The 12,901-nt window shown below is 45.1% G+C and overlaps 1 non-coding gene across 1 annotated transcript; it reads right to left on the bottom strand.

The window, feature by feature from the left end:
- Positions 1-3,965: 3,965 nt before the first annotated feature.
- Trnat-ugu (transfer RNA threonine (anticodon UGU)) lies at positions 3,966-4,040 on the bottom strand. Its single transcript has one exon. It is a non-coding gene; the product is annotated as a tRNA-Thr (tRNA).
- Positions 4,041-12,901: the final 8,861 nt, after the last annotated feature.

Below are 12,901 nucleotides of genomic sequence, written 5' to 3'. Positions count from 1 at the left end.
TCCACTCCTGGGTCGAGCGGTGCTGCTCTCGGGAACATTAACAGCGTGAACTACGAAGGCGGGGGTTGTAATGAAGTGCGTGCTCATATTTACCTCTCCGAATATTCCGCCTTTCCTACATACTGTTGTTACAGTTTATACGTGCTATGCTATGGTTAATATTTGTTTCCAATAATCTTACACACCACAATAAGCCTTCATCGTATTTTACTAAACATTTGGGGTTCCCTTTTAAAACCGAAAGTCAAAGTCGCAAAATATCGAGCTGCGTGCTAAACACCGTAAACGCAGCGTATGGTGTGTCTAGCGCGATGTCTGTATCAGGTCAATTCAGTATTTTCATTGCTCGAGACACGCAGTTCCTACAGTAAATAGTCACACTCGTTACCTTGGCTCAATGATTATTATTTCAATGGAAAAAATACGAAGGAATTAAATCTTCATATTTTCCTCACGTGGCCGGCCGCGGTGGTCTCGTGGTTCTAGGCGCGCAGTCCGGAACCGCGCGACTGCTACGGTCGCAGGTTCGAATCCTGCCTCGGGCATGGATGTGTGTGATGTCCTTAGGTTAGTTAGGTTTAAGTAGTTCTAAGTTCTAGGGGACTGATGACCATAGCTGTTAAGTCCCATAGTGCTCAGAGCCATTTTTTTTCCTCGCGTGGTATATGCAGAACGAATATAAATTGCATTTCGGTACCTGCAGTTACGCAAAGCTTTTCATCTGCACACTCGCAATCCGAAGCTGAAAATGTCACTGTCAGCTTCTCTGCCAATAAGTAAGACCCGTGTGCTCTAGTGTTGTGTGCTATCTAGTCCTTTGGGCTCAGCTGTTCATTCATTAGCTGATTAATGGCGTTTCATTTACATATTTCCATAGACTTATTGGAATACCAATTAGATAATAAATTGAGTCATCTCCATTTATTCTGAAATATCGAAGCAACTGTTTTATGTAGAGGTATTGGAATTCCAATTAGACAATAAATTAAATCAACTGCATTTATACTGTAACGACAAAGAACTCTTTTTTTTCATTTTTTCGTGGAAACCGAGCTTCCTTAAAGTCTATGAATTATTGTGAATGTGAAGATTCGTGGACAGCTGTCTTTTTTGTGATCAGTGTCATCAGTCATCTGATACGTTCTCTAGATGTTTCCATGCATTACTATCTTCAGCTGTTCAGATCAATGCTGCTCTTGCGTGTTTTTTTTCTCCAAGCTCCTTCAATTATGTTTTCTCGGTGTTTTATTATCTGTTGAAAACCAACAAAGAACTTTCTCGGTCCATCTGCTGTACATTCACCTAGTTATACGTCTTGCTCGGCACCATTTCATTCTCATTACAATCGTAATAACGTCTTGCACTCCAGTGTGTCTCCTGAACTATTTTCTTTATACCGTCTTTCTAGTAATTCAGAACATTCATCCCTCCCCAGATTACTGAACAACCGTCAGTTTTTGTATGGTTTCCGCTTTGACAGGTCATGGCTCACTGCCGTACGTCAGAACTGGAATAATCGCACGCTTTAACATGGCCCTTTTGCATAGAATCCTGGGAGCGGAAACTTGCGATCAGCTCACAGCGTAATGGGCACTAGGACATTCCCTGTCTCCTCCTACCAGGGCACCTAGCTTATTTAAATGGTTCCAAGCACTATGGGTCTTAAGATCTGAGGTCATCAGTCCCCTAGAACGTAGAACTACTTAAACCAAACAAACCTAAGGACATCACACACATCCATGCAAGAGCCAGGATTCGAACCTGCGACCGTAGCAGTAGCGCGGTTGCGGACAGAAGCGACTAGAACCGCTCTTCCACAGCGGCCGGCTGCCAGTTTATTATAGATTATAAGTGGAACGAACATGTGATACATTCATACATTGCAGAACAGACACGAAATTTGATGGCGAGTCTCTAGATGCACGAGTTAGAGCTTCGTTGATCATATTTGCAAATAATTTTAACAACCACTGCACACAACACCGACCACAGATCAACTCACAGTGGCTACTTACCTTTACGGCGCACAGTACTGTTGCGTAGCTAAGGCTGGCAACGAACGTAAACATTCAATAGCAGAACCAAGTCAACCGACTTTCGCCAGTCAGAGAGGGCCCAAGTTAAAGTGTGCGATTAGTAGCACATACTGATATTGAATATTCAGTTTCAGGCACACCAGCAAACATACCTTTCAAAACGCTATTTAGATTATGAGAATTATTAGTGTGATTTTCACATTTTCGTTTATTTCTATTCGTGTTCAGTCCAGTCTTTCTGTAAATACCAAAACTCATCCGTTGGTTTCTTGGCTCTTTTACTAATTTTGTTCAGTAGGTTTGTTATATACCATTTTAGGATCATAGTAATCAATTTTCAAACGTGTTCTATTAAGTTTTCTCAGTCAGTGTTGATGTTTAGCTCGATTAAATGTAAACAGTGGACTGGCATTAAGAAAACTAAGGAGGATCAATTATGCACTATTAAGACATATTCCTTCTTTGTTTTGCCAGTTTGGGGACTCGAAAACCTCTTCTAGGAACGTCGAGAATAATTTTGTTAATAAAGAATCTTTCAGTCTGACTCCTCTTTCAGTTAGAAACTTCTTACTATACTGATGAAGTTCAGTAGGAGTTTTAGTAACGATGTAGTGTCTGTACTTTCTACCTCTAATCAATGCCTAGTCTTCAACGACAAGCTTTCTTAAAGTCTAGCCGGCCGCTGTGGCCGAGCGGTTCTAGGCCCTACAGTCTGGAACCGAGCGACCGCTACGGTCGCAGGTTCGAATCCTGTCTCGGGCAAGGATGTGTGTGATGTTAGTTAGGTTTAAGTAGCTCTAAGTTCTGGGGGACTGATGACCTCAGATGTTAAGTCTCATAGTGCTCAGAGCCATTTGAACCTTAAAGTCTGTGAATTATTGTCCAATTGAAAATTCGTTAAGATCAGTCTTTTCTGTAATTTTGTTACAGAAAGGACCAAGGTGGTATGTACACAAACAGTCTATCGAGCTACGTCCACTTGTAAAGCCACCTTGTTTCCTTACGTTAATAAAATGCAATGTTTCCTCTAAGCGCTTAGCAATCAGTATTTCACGCAAACTGTCGAGAAACATAATGTGACAACCTCCTATGTTCGACATCAAAATGTGATAATCACTTGCAGGCGGCAGCTGGTAACACTAACAACGGAGAATAAATTCGTACTGGCGGGGGCGGGGCAGGGACGGTGGCGGGCGGATGGTGGGGGAGGGGGGGGGGCGATTGAAAAACAATGCAATCGTTGTGGTAATGTGGCGGAAACGGAGCGATTTATCGGAAGTCCAAAAGGGCATGATCATTGGCTTTAGGGTCAGGCCTAGAAGCATTTCGGGAACAGTTAAGTGTGTAAACTGTTCTCGTGGCGCCGTCGTTAAAGTATATCATGCGTGGCAAAATGGCACTATCTAAATTCGGCATCGAGGCAACTGAGGTACACCATGGGCCATAGATGTCGGGGGTGAAAGACGGCTACGGAGATTTTTACGGGCGAACAGACGTGCACCTGTTCAGAAACTGGCAGGCCAGATGAACACAGGGACTACCAACAATGACTCCTCAACGACCGTTGAGCCAACGTTGCTGAGTATGAGCCTGAATAGCAGACGCCTGGCTCATGCACCCGTGCTGACTGCTGTCCGTCGGTGACGAAGGCCGCCACTACTGCAAGGCATGCCAGTACTGCAACTGGGGTCCACTATGTGGCGACGGATGGCCATTTCGGATGAACCACGTTTTATCCTCCGTCGGGCTTGAAATGTCTGAAAGCCAACACTCTGCAACAGTAGTCGGCAGGACCCAGGCCGGAGGAGGGAGCGTTATGCTCTGGTGAATGTTTCTAGGGCATTCCATAGATATGAAATGATAATTAAATGGACACCCTAGCTGCAAACAGACGTTGATGTACTTCATTGGGGACATGTTGAAAATGTGTGCCCCGACCGGGACTCGAACCCGAGATCTCCTGCTTACATGGCAGACGCTCTATCCATCTGAGCCACCGCGGGCACAGAGGATAGTGCATCTGCAGGGACTTATCCCTTGCACGCTCCCAGTGAGATCCACATTCCCGACATGTCCACTTCCACTACATTCGTAGTGCGCCTAATAGATGTTTGCCCATCATACTCATTACTCGTTGCAGATTAATCTACCGAGTCCCGTACGAGTTCGGGCATAGCGTGTGCGTTCGCACAAGAAGGTCAATGACCGGGAAGCCATATTTTAACTATATATGACGGTAGTATCTGTTCCCGAAAGAACAGTTACCGTGGATGACCATGCAGCTTTGCTAGAAGTGAAATGATAATTAAATGGACACCCTAGCTGCAAACAGATGTTGATGTACTTCATTGGGGACATGTTGAAAATGTGTGCCCCGACCGGGACTCGAACCCGGGATCTCCTGCTTACATGGCAGACGTTCTATCCATCTGAGCCACCGCGGGCGCAGAGGATAGTGCGTCAGCAGGGACTTATCCCTTGCACGCTCCCCGTGAGAAGTACATCAACGCCTGTTTGCAGCTAGGGTATCCATTTAATTATCATTTCACTTCTAGCAAAGCTGCATGGTCATCCACGGTAACTGTTCTTTCGGGAACAGATACTACCGTCATATATATTCCATAGATAACCTCGTCATTGTGAACCGACACAAGTATGCACCTATCCTTGGGGATCATGTACACCCAGTCCGCCCAGATAGCTCAGTGGTAAGCGTGACCGATTGCCGTCCTACGACTCCGGGTTCTATTCCCGGCTGGGTCTGTGATTCTCTCCGCTCAGGGAGAAGGTGGCTGGACCTTTCACGGAAGTGGCCTCCCGCCCAATGACACCAAACGCTCATTTCCATTTCCACCCATATACACAGCTTGTTTTTCTTCGACAGGGAGGCGTTTACCAACATCACAAACTACAGCATCCCACACAGCTTGCATGTACGTTCGTGGTTCGAAGAGGATCAGTTTACCGCATTCTCCTGGCCACCAAACGCTACAGATTTAAACACAATCGAGAGTTTTTACGACCACCTCGATCAAGTTATTTGCGCTATGGATCGTCATCCTCGAAACCTAGGGCAACTGGCCAAGCCACTGGAGGCGGCATAGCTCCACGTTCCTGTCGGTACCTTCCACAACCTTATTGACTCTCCTCCTGCACGTCTCGCAGTGGAACGCGCTGCAAAAGATGGTTATTCAGGCGTTTGACAAGTGGTAACATTAATGCGGCTGGACGGTGTACTACAAAGTGTAGGCTGGTGGGTCTATGTTTTTTAGGATCTTGCTCATTTCTTTCCGTGTCAAATTTAATAATGATCATTGTTCGAGTTTTAGGGAACTGTCTTCTTCTAGTTTGTAAGTTCCTATGGTATTATTTTGTCTCCAGCTATAAATAATTTCGTTAAATCAACTCAGCTTCAGGAGCTTCTCCTTTCCTCATACAATGAATAGAAAATGCTTCCAGAATGTCGTTATTTTCATTATTAAGCATTTCTGTTCCTGCCGGCTGGAGGGGCCGAGCGGTTCTAGGCGCTACTGTCTGGAACTGCACGACCGCTACGGTCGCAGGTTCGAATCCTGCCTCGGGCATGGATGTGAGTGATGTCCTTACGTTAGTTAGGTTTAAGTAGTTCTACGTTCTGGGGGACTGATGACCTCAGCAGTTAAGTCCCATAGTCCTCAGGGGCATTTTTTGTTCCTTATTTATCTTTTGAACTATGCAAGTATCTAAAAGCAATCTCGGAATGCCCGCAGAGCTTTCTAATTTGTTGCAACAGCGACGTGTGTCACTTGATATATGAAGTCTACACAAGTTTTTCTTCTTCTTCATCATCCTCTTACACTGATCAGCCAGGACATTATGACCACCTACCTAATTGCCGTTATCTCCACTTTTGGCACAGATAACAGCAGCGGCGCATCGTGGCGTCGAATCAGTGAGGCGTTGGTGGGTCGCTGGAGGGAGTAGACACCATGTCTGCATACACACACACACACACACACACACACACACACACACACACACACACACACACACACACACACGTCACCTAATTTCTGTAAATTCCAGGGAGTGGGCGATGAGCTCTGAGGCCACGGTCAGTCACATCCCAGATGTGTCTGACCGGGCTCAGATCTGCCGAACTAGGAGGTCAGAACATTAGTTCTAACTCGCCACTGTGTTCCTCAAACTACTCCACCACACTCCTGGATTTACAACACGCCGCAGTATCTTGTTGAAAAATCCTAGTGCTGTCGGTACACAAGATCGTCATGAACGGGTGTTAGTGGTCTGCAACCAGTGTACGACACCCCTTTTCATCATGGTTGCCTGCACGAGCTCCACTGGACCCATGCGTGACCACGTGAATGTATCCCAGAGCATAATGTAGCCGCCGCCATCTTGTGTCTGTCCCGTAGTACAGTTATAAAGAGTCTCTTCCCCTGGAAGACGACGGATTCGCGCCCTCCCATTGGCGTAATTAAGATGGTATCGGGATTCAGCAGACCATGCAACGCTCTGCCACTGTGTGATCTTCCAACTCCTATGGTCACATATCTGTTTCAGTATTAGTTGCCGATGTCGTGGTATTAACGTTGGCACATGCATGGGTCGTCAGCTGCGGAGGCCCACGCCGTTGATCACTGCTGATTCTTCCCCCTTTCAGAGACCTTTACCCACCTCAAGGGTAAGAGAGTGCCTCGAACTTCTGTCCGCTCCTCCGTCCTCTTGGACAAGGCTGTTGCCAGGATGATTGAGACTTCTTATGCCGGAAATCTTTGGTCGCCATTACTGATTATTTTCATTCAGAATTTAATGAGTGGCTGGTTTAGAACCTCGGGCCATGAACGTTTTGTTTACTGGTCAAAGAGGCTACACCTAGTCCACTATAAATTATAAAATGTTTTAGGACCGCACATTCTCAGCGAATTCTGTATTATTTTATAAAATTTGGCCCTTTCAAGTCCATTTTCTATTTGTTCTTCTTGAAGAATGTGTTAAAGCCAACACATCCAAGAAATTGTGGTAATGTATAGCCTCTATCATTTCTGCCGTCACATCCGAAATTATCCACTGAAGAATTCTTCCTTAATCTTCTTCTACATTCAAATTCTTCTTATTCGTCTTAAGTCTCTAACAGTCAGGTTGGTTAGCAGCAGTATGCGTGGCATTTCCGTCTTCGGCTTTCCTCTTGAGTGCGCTATTGAACCGTAAATTTACTTTCAAAATATTTTCTTAGAGAAATTACTTTGTTTACTAGCGAGTCATCAAGAACATTAACACATTTAATCACACTAGCTGAGCGTGGAAGTAGTTGCCAGGAAGCAACTGATGGAAAATGAAATACCTTTAGCAAATGTGAATTTTATTCCTAAAAGCTTTTCAAAAACAGATTTAAAATGATAAGCAGAAAAGCACCCTCGAAATATCAAGTTGCAATTTTATTTAGAAACAGAAAGAACAATATTAAGAGTATGAGCCTTCGGGCTGAGAAGCTTGCCTGCTCCCTTTCAACACGGCCGTAGTCATGACCGCTCACAACAACCTCTGAAAGAGTACACTGGTGCACATCTGCAACACACCAGATTACTTTAAACTAAAAAAATTTAACAACTCACACAACACGTAAGCTATGCACCCCGTAAGAGGAAATGGTACAAAACTCAAATTATTTGCCACCGCAAGTGCCATTTTTTTTTAAAGGACTCTTACTGTGGATGGGTGGCAACCTTACAACCTAAAATGACTATTTAAATAAAACCCATTAAATGAAGATTTATATAAAATGTACAACATGCAGTACATTACACATATACCACCTCGCAAAATGATAGGCAACATAAAAACATATTTCAAGAATTCGACCTTTAAGCAATAAATTCGTTAACACTGAATCCGACAAACACGACAGAGGCGGCTATTAACCCACGGCAGACCGACAGACAGACAGACAGACAGACACTGCCTAACAAATGCGGACGAGAGACAGACGAGCAAGCTGGGGACGAGAGACTGACCAAGAACACAAGTAGAATTTAACAAGCAACTGAAACAACACATCACTAATCACTTAACTTATAATAACTGCGATTTGTGGCGAAAACCTGGCACAGCACCCCAACGCTCTCCCGAGCCGTCCGCTGCCAGCCGCTTCAACGGACGCAGGAAGGCGCGCCGATCTCCCGTCTCACGGCGTCGCAGCTCGCAACGGCCAGACCGAAGTCGTGGGTTGACTCCTGTTGCTCTCGTGTCGGCCGCGAAGTCACTACCCTTCGCTATAAGGCGCGGCCCACTGGACCGAAGTGGCGACCTCACATGCGCCGACGCTCAAGACGGACAAGTCATCTTGTGTCCCAGTGCGCGACCGACCAACCGATCGATCCAACCGCCAATGACCATTGCCTGAACAAACTCGAGCAGACTGGCGGCCTAACACATAGTAGCACTCCGGACGACAGACAGACACTGACTGCCCCACACTGACCCCGCTGACCAACTGAGCAGAGTCGCCAAGACAGACTGACCCCAGACTCACTCCGACTGACCGACTCAAACTGACCTCCTGCAGAGCTCATAGCGCCCCTTAAACGCACGTGAACAGGCAACTTTTCCCCTTTTCCACCAAAGGGAGACACCAAAACTGCGACTGCCACAGCGGCGCCACCGCCAGAAACGGAAGGCGACTGCTTTATACTACGCGCTGCGGCGCGCTCTTCAAAAGAGCAAATTTTATCACGGCTCAGCTATAGATGGTGCAACTGGTATCCTCCATGAGCTGGTTGGTGTATTCTAGTCTTGGTCTGCCTCTTGTATTTCTCCCTTCTGCTGTCCCTTCAATGACACTTTTAAATACACCATCATGTCTCAGCAAATGGCCAACCCACGTGTCCATTTTGTATTTGATTTTCTTCAGGAGACAAGGATTCTCTTCCTCTACCCTGTGTAACACCTCTTCGTTTGATATCTTTTCTACCCAGGAAATCTTGAGCATTATGCGGTAGCACCACACCTAGAAGGCTGTTATTTTATGTTTTTCCGTTTCTCCGATTGTCCATGTTTCACTCCCGTGTAGCAGCACATGTTTTATAAATAATTACTATTAAAAACAGTCTTGATCACGATTTATTTAACAAAGTGACCGGTTTCGACCACTACTGTGGTCATCTTCAGACCATTGAGTAGGAACCTCTTTCTATCAGTAAAGCTCAGCAAGTTTATTTTTTTTACCATGAATTTTAATTCTTGCTCGTTAATTGTTCCTAGTTTCTACCTAGCTTCCTCTACTGCCGTTTGAATGTATCCATGAAACAGACAGGAGGAGGTGAACAGCCCTGTCTTCACCCTGTTTGTATACACTCTCTGCATTATTCTTCTGTCGTTGTACTTTATTTCAATCTCTCTCAGCATCTTCAAAAGCGAATATATGTGTCTCGATCCTTCTTTAGTTGTAAGCTGAGTATTGCTTCTCGTGTGCATACACCTCATCTAAAGTGAAACTGATCGTCTGTGATCACTGTATCTTTTCTGACTTCTATCCTCCTTACAATAACGGAGGTCAAGATCTTCGAGGCGTCTGTTACCAGACGGAGGGTCCTATATTGTTCACATCTCTTTGCAAAGGCGTTCTTTAGTATTGGCACTTTGTACGTTTCTAAAGTGCGTTGGGAGCTCCCTGGTTTCATATATAACTTACATAAGATGGAACAGTTCTACAAGTAGCTGTTCCCCAGCGGCCTTGATGGGCTATGCTGGCACATCATCAACTCCAGTAGCTTTCCCAGGTTTTAGCTACCTGACTTATTGCACTAGATATAACCTCACTCTTCTTCCGGATCGATTTCCCCAGCGTTCTCCAGTTCCAGATCTTCGTTATTTCCTAAATAAGGTATTGTTTCCCTCTTCCTACTACGTCTTCCTGGTCGTATAATACTGTTCTCTCTTCATTTTGGACTCAATTTTATTCGTCTGTTTCCGAAAACATCCCCATTAAAGGTTCGATATTCTCCTGTAGCAAGATTTGCTGGCCGTTACCAGCTTATTTAACTCTTCGTAGAGGTCTCCCACCTCCCTATGACAGTATGAGCACGTTGATAAATTCACTTTAATGATTTTTAAATAGTATTTTTAAAACAAATATTTCTGTAATGTCTGATGTTACTTCAATATCCGTGAAATTTTTTCCATGTTTACAAAAAAGCCTATATCCAAATTCTATTTCCGCTATGTTACATCATAGCAAGACATAAGCACTTTAGTTCATTCTATTTTGTTTCCATCTTTCGCTTCCATTGTAATAACCCTACGATAACCCATTTTTATATTATCTATTTACCATTCCAATACTATTAATCAATAACTGGAGTCTAGATTTTAGCAATTTATTGCCCCTACTAAAAAGTACTAGAAACAATGCACTTATAGTATCAAAAATTATTAGGTAACTTCTTTCAGAGATTCACTATGTCATATCAAAAATACAAATAAAAACTTGAGAATAAAAACAGTTTTGTTTTTCTTCTAGCAGTAAGATTAAAAATTCCTGGAGCAAGTTACATCAAATTGTCCACTAGAGAAGTCTGGTGTTATTAGACCCTCTCCACAGTTCTCAATAGATTAGCTTTTGTAACTTGGTAATCATGATCCAGAGCGCGAACTGTACTGGAAACTCTTATCTCATAAGTTATTTATTAATGCTCTTTTCCCGTGTATATGTATAGAAAGATAAATGATCCTCAGAGAAACGGATGAGAATATTTTACGATGCATGCCTAAGTTCTTCCAGAAAAGTCTACATTGATCTGTTTCTCACACAAACATATCTTGTGTATTAAGTAGTAACTCGCCTCGAGCTCCAGTAGACTTTTGGCCTCGATTTTGGGACGAGTCACTACTTAGCTCACAGCATCTCGACAAAACATATCTATAAAAAAATAAAAATATACAAAACAAATGTCGCCGATGGGCGCTCAGAAGTTCCGAGGGTCGGCCCGGAATTCAAACACTAACACTCGCTTAGGTGAAACAGGCAGTCGACCCATCCATTGTCGATCCGACGACAACACAACCGACAGACAGTCAACAGACCAACAAACAAGATAACCTCCACTTCACCTGACAAGCACACAGTAGGGAGTTCAATGGAACAATGTAGCGGGTATTGGCGCACACAACCAATTATACATTGAGCTGTCAATCTACACACCATGCCGGACAGCGACAACATGATGAGGAAAATACACTGCCTGAATTTACGTCAACGGCCAGGGCAGGTAACTGGAACGTTAGCGGCAACAAGCCAGAAGATTCTGCTGGTGCACCTCAATTCAAAATAAACAAGTACAGTTAAACTCCACTGGAGGGTGGCTAAAATTTGCCAACTTGAAAACACACGTTGTTGCTAGTGGGAATATCCCGACAGTCGACAGTGAACTCCAAACGACACTACGTGAACAGTGATGACTTGCTGGTAGATTAAGTCAAATCTCAACTTACATGTCCAGAATCGGTGAGCCGTGAACCTCGTAGCAATGGGAACAGCACCACACACTCCGACACCACATGGAGGCCGCCAGCGGGCCCGGCCAAACTATGCGCCGCGAAAATTTCCTCGCTGCTCCACGCCAACGGCCCATTTGCCAGGCCCGGAAACGGTAAAAGGACCAAATATACGTCGGCCGATGAGATGACCAACCGAACGACCAACCAACGGGTGACCTACTCCAATCTCCCTCCGTCAGACAGTTCATGTGAGTCGCCAGCGGCCGGCGAGCAGTGCCTGTCTGCGCAACACTGGCGCTCCATCCCGATTTCACTGCTGCTGCGTCCGGACTGGACTGTTGGTCCATCTCCAACTGACTGCCAGACACATGATGACCTGGAAATACTACTGGTCGCTCCAGAGATGGTGCGACAGTGCGCTTATCGATACGCACTGCTGCTGCCGCTCATGAGCAAGTAAGGCAGGAAGTTAGTGATGCTAGTAAACGGGATAAGGCGGCAGTACTGTAATAGAAGATGACAAGCAACAAATGTGATAAACGCGAGGAGCGCACAGCCCAGTAACATACCTCCCCCCGCCCCCAAGATTGTTGGTACAGCTATTGAATATGACATGTGGGTGTTGCTTGGCTAGACTGCAGAGAGGTGTCGGCCTTGTCCATGCATTGTTGAATGGAGGACGATCCCAGAAAGGTGGCAGCAGAAGGCGAACCTGATTCTAATGGTGAGTCCAATAGCTGCCGGGCATTGCCTCCATATAGAGAAAATTTCCCTGCTTCTGTGTGAAGACTGGCAGCTTCCAAGCAGCTGAGCGTTCAACTTCTGGGCCATGTGTAAGAGGTGTCACACCGAATGTGCTTAGTGGTCATTGAGCATTTACATAAGTTGACTGGCGCTGCTGAGGAATAATGATGAGTATTCCTTTCGCTGATAAGGCAGAAGCAACTTTAAGCACATGGCTACTAAATGTGCGCACCACATGTTTGGTCTCGTCATTAGCTTGACGGTAGAATGGACCAAGGTAATGTGTTCAACGTCATTGTGTTGGTTTCGTGCCGATGTGCATTGATAACATTCTCTCGAGCAACCAGGGGCGCCAAGTGGTTTAAAATGCACGAGCTTTTGGCAGAGTACTCCTCGGCTATTGTCAAGTGGTGACTGTCTTGTGGACTACGACTACAAGATCCAGATGGACTTGACCTCGGTCCACTGTGGGCGGAGGCTAAGCAGGGATTACTATTCCTCCAAATTGCTTGCTGGTCGGCTGTAAAGCACGTCTCTTCATGGACTGACCTGAAAGTGAAACTGGAACACAAGAACGAGAACTGATAGGAAGCTAGGGGTTGGAAAAGTTTCTTAAAGGGGGTAGG

The sequence above is a fragment of the Schistocerca serialis genome, chromosome 4 (genome assembly GCF_023864345.2).
Source record: "Schistocerca serialis cubense isolate TAMUIC-IGC-003099 chromosome 4, iqSchSeri2.2, whole genome shotgun sequence".
Lineage (NCBI taxonomy): Eukaryota > Metazoa > Arthropoda > Insecta > Orthoptera > Acrididae > Schistocerca > Schistocerca serialis.
This window is presented reverse-complemented; position numbering and strand designations above follow the sequence as displayed.